This window comes from Saccostrea cucullata, unplaced genomic scaffold (assembly GCF_032062105.1).
Source record: "Saccostrea cucullata isolate Sc308-1 unplaced genomic scaffold, CSIRO_AGI_Scuc_v1 ctg1932, whole genome shotgun sequence".
Taxonomy (NCBI): domain Eukaryota; kingdom Metazoa; phylum Mollusca; class Bivalvia; order Ostreida; family Ostreidae; genus Saccostrea; species Saccostrea cuccullata.
Window position 1 is genome coordinate 1 of NW_026936958.1, and position 5,333 is coordinate 5,333.

The window sequence follows — 5,333 nt, forward strand, 5'->3', positions numbered from 1 at the left end:
TCGGTATTAATCGACATTTTCAAATCTGTAAATAATACTCCGTTTAATTAAAAGCGCATTTTTCATTGCTAAAAAATTCTTCAATCTGCCTCTCACAGCACATGAAATACATGAAATACATGTACGTAATTTTTACCAAAATGACGTCATATTTACAAGTTCATCGCGATCAATGCTTTGTTTATAACCAGCTGCAAGGGATTTAACTAGCAACTTTTTTTAATGCATTGATACGTTTTATTGTTGTTCATTATGCTAATATAGTTTTAAAAAATGCAAATTAATTTATTTTCGAGTATTATGAGAAATACATAAAAGTTATTTTTTTTCTGTGACGTCACAGTAACTTTTTTCCGTATAATTTAGGCCCCGCCTCCTTTTTCAAGCCTTAACAATGCTGCGTATTGATATCAAGTTGAATATTTAAATTATGTGTTTTCAAGTAAAACATTCTTATAATAATACAAGTCTTAAGGCAGAACTTCAGAATTCGGCGAATTTACACTTTTATATATATATATATATATATGTAATATTAATAAGGAAAATCATGGATAAAACTATAGTTATCATTATTCAGTCTATAAACTTTAATAGTTTTAGATTAAAGGTAGCACTCCGCCATAACATCATCATCTGACGTCTGATTTCTTATGTTTGTTTACATGATTCATGCTTACATTTCATTTTCAATCTGCTAATATTGATCAATGGTCATGACGTCATCATAGGTTTGGTATTTATTCCCTATGCTTATGAACAGCAATTTATACCAACAAAAAATCAAACACCACATGATTTTGGATTTTTGGATTTATTGGGTTTTCATATGCAGCAAATAATATCCACGACCTCAAATCAATCTTCAAATGTTGATTTTAAGAAATCACTATCTCTAAATATTCACGCCATAAAGCTAAATAACTTAGATGTCATATTGTATGGGATATTGTAATGGAATATCTGGTCGTAGTCTTAACATACCCACGTCTAAAATAAATTGAAAGGTCAGCATGAGGGTCAAACAAGGTGCACAGAGTAAACTGGGGTACACAGGGCCAAAAGAAATATTATTCAAATTCTAGCATCAAATGATGGACCTTATTGCAACTTGATTGACGGGGGTTATTAAGTTTCATATTTGGTTATTAAGTTTTTGAAGGCTTTATTTGCTTAGAAACTTTGTCTTTAAGCTCTGTATTTGAACTGAAGCTATTTAAACTCTGTATCTATACCAGTAAAGCTTAATTTTGCTATTCAAAACACATTGATTAATCTATTTAATCATATTTTATTTCAATGATGTGCAATTTAGTCTAATTTTTAAGATCAGGTAAGTTTTTGACTTATGTCTATTCGAATTAAAACAAATGGTAGTCTTCATGCATCGAAAAGGCAGATATTAAATAAATTGTTGAAATATATTCACACTGAAACCGATGTTTTGAAGACAGGTAGGTATACATACCTCTTAAAAAATAATATCACTTATACGAGCCTGGTCTCGGATAGATGAGTTTATCTCAGTAACCCTATGTCCCTCCATTCCGGATATCTTAAGTTTTTTCAGATATATACATATATATTAACCCTTAGTCCCAACCTATCAATCCGGATAACTTAGGTCCGCTTACATATACTAGTCTAATATTTAGTTGCTTCCTCCTCTTCCTTTCTCCATAAATCGATAAAACGGTAAGGTCATGGAAAATTTTATGAAGTTGAATTGTTGCAATGTTTTAATTTTCCCCACCCACCTTCCTCTTGTTTTAGAAGAAATACTGCTGTTCTTGTTATGTCATTGTAGCTGAAGATTTTCTGCTTGGTCCTGCGTCAACAACAGCCTATGTTGCAGTGATAATCGTGTGCTTCAATATTCCCTAATGGTGCCCTGCTTCGTCCAGCGTTTTCATCAATTTGTGTTGCAATACATATTCTTATGCTCATTCCATTGTTTATTGACTTGATTGATATTTGAATTGATTGATTGATTAATAATTGATTGACAAGTAATTGACTTGACTGATATTTGAATTGATTGATTGACTGATTGATTAAAAATTGATTGATTGAATTTGATAGATTATTGCATTGGTGACGTTCATGCACTTGCGACCTACCCATTGCATGATCCGCCCGATTTGGGTCGTCACATTTATTGTATTGATTGTTGATTGTGGGGCAGCCCTATGGTAGCCCCAGCGAATTGATCACCGCTGCCAGAAGCGCCACATTAAACACGCAAAATAACATCCATATCATTTGTTTGATTTATAGGAAATCTGAAATAATTATCATTTAAACATGAAGGTCTGTATTTTTTTTTTTTTTTAGAAAAGTGTGGGTATAAATTTTTTTAAAGATATGTGTAAAGCTTCAATATTTTTTTCGCACTCAATAACATTTCATTATATAAATGCACAGATTGAAACCAAAAAATTAATTATAATTTTGTAGTTTTCTTTCAAAATCAAAAAAAATATGAAACCTTGATTAAGATTCTTAATTCCACATTAATGAATCATTCTCAACATAACCATCGAAACTTTAAGAAACATATACACTTTTTAAATGTTCTTATTTAATTCAAATGATATTAAGTTTAGGAAAAGATGCGATGAAAACACCTAGAAATTCAAGGTATACACTGTAATGACAACTTCCCGATTCATTCAAACATAACAACCGGGTAAAAATTGTATTTTTATTAAATAATTTTGACGGCTGATCACTTGATATTTTATTTTACAAAATGAGGATTTTTATTACAGGAAAATAAGGGGGAATTTTACAACAAAATAAAAGTGAAATTCCAATGGTAGAATGAATCATAGGTCAGAATTCATTTTTATTCATCTGTAACAAACTGATATGAACAATATCAGTTTTCTTATTTTTATTGATTTGTTTTCTCCGACAAACGGAGATAAATTTAACATTTAAACTGGAGCACATGCTCAGATATTCACCTATGTTTGGATATTTGTTTTTGGCCAACTGATTTTAGTGGAGGGAAAAAGTTAGAAATCCAAACTTTCCCAAACGCCAGGTATATTTTTGTATTAATTAATCCAATTATATATTGTAAATCTTATCATTTCTTATTGGAAGGTCTTTCATTCCTCTTAAATAATAATAGTCATATGCATGGTGATCGTTTTTCAATTTTCTTTCTGAAAGTCATTAATCCCAAAACTTAAATATACCTTGATTCCAAAAAGTAGATGTAATTTGTTAAAAATGAAATTTAATTCAGACAATGTTTAACTGATAGCTATTAGCAGCTGGAACACACATACCATACATGGACCTGTGTTCTTAAAATGAAAATACCTGTTCTATATCAGTACAAAAATATATATTAAGGGGACGAATGATGTATGGCCACATGACTTAGTTTAATTACGTCATAATTTCTGATAAAATATGTACAAAACAAGATTGAAACCACAGTACTTTTACATATATAATTTTTTGCCTTTTTGTTTGAGTTCATCATCTTGTATAAGATATCTAAAATAATTAAAATTTTCTTGAAAATATTATAAAATTACGGAATAGATTGATCCACTCTTCTGTTCCCCTACACTGCGCCGTCCAACGAGTCATTGACGTCATAGTGGATATCTTAGTGCAGTTAGATTATACACGATAACGTATGGGTATTATAATATAAAAACGGGTTCTGGTCTTTACATGATGGGATATTTTGTGAATTAGGGAACATAGGGAAAATATTCTCACATGGTTGTTTACGGAATTTTTTTTGTAGGTTTGTCTTATTTCACTTATTTTGCAAATGTGTGACGTCATAGTTGGGTTTTCCCGTACTCGAGAAATGTAAACATGACAAGTTTTTCTCAAGATCATGGCTTGTTTAAATATGTCCTGTGCAATATTAAGCTCAGCTTCACCAATCGATATATTTACAGCTAATCAATAACATGACGAACTTGCATTTCAACGTAAATTTTTAAATGATAGGATTTTTTTGCAAATTAATGTTGTTGTTGCTTAAATTGTCTTAAAAAGTATGTAATTTTCCGTCTCCAGATGCGGAGTGTCAAAAGAATATTGCTTTTTCGATTTGTTAACCCTTTTCTTTACTCTGAAATACTGTGAAAGACACATGTTCGCTGACATTTTTTTTATCTATGCTGAAAAAAATCCATTATGGACGATAAAAGAGCCCAGAAACATTGAGAATAAAAACTCCACTAAGACACCGTGGGATATATAGGTATAGAAACTTATTGATATATCTGCTTCAGCGCTTTTCCTAACACATCGGTCAATATGAAAGCGCGTTAAAACGACATCGCGATAATAGGATTTACGTATCTTATTAATAATAGCATAATGGTATATGTTCTATATAGTAACTTTAAGGAAATTCTCTCTATTTTCAGACCCATTTCCAGAATGAATACTTTTTCCTGATTTAATCATTTAAATAAAATACATATTTTTAAAAAGGATATTTTCTCTGCTTATAAAATATGTAAAAAATGTCAAATATGTAAAAATTATAACCTTTACATACTAATTTTGTAGAAACAAAAATTTTCTACCACGCACCCCACATTTTACTTTAAAATGTAATGGAATTATGGAATGCATTTGTGTTGGATGAGCAAAAAACAAGATATACTGCCTTAAAATTGTAAAATACTCCGTTGCTTAGCACCCTCTTTTAAGTCATTATTTGCAGAATTGAATACAAAGTTTATATGATTAATGTTTTTAAGGATAATGTCCTTTTGCGAGTTTATCTGAATACCCTTTTTCAATGTGGATCGCTGTAAATGTTTTACTTGCAACCTAAAATATATCAAAATACGCAATAAAATTTTGCACCTATTTGACCTTTGACCTCCATTTTCGCTGGCAAGGTCAGTCGTGAGGTACCTAAGTAGTTATGAAATATAATTTCTAGTCGATTCCCTACAAAATGGTATGCATTATGTTTAGTTTAATTTTCTTTGAATAAAAAAGTCATAAATTGATTTATAAGTATATGTCAAAATGTCTGCAAAATTGATTAAAATGTGCCAGTAGAGAAAGGGTAAAGGTATATCAGACATACTGAATTTGAGATATACAAAGGATAAAAAAAATGAACGACAGGTATTTTTTTCAGCTAAAGGTCCTTGTTCCCCTTACACTATTTGTATTTGTTATACCTGGTTGCTTTTTCCTTGTCGCTGATGCATATAGTGCAGAATATATATGTTCCTCGTGCTTTGAATTTAATTTTATATTTCCTTCATTTGCGTTTTATTTACCTTGTAACATAAGCTTCTGACCATATCTTATATGTGAGAAGACGTTTT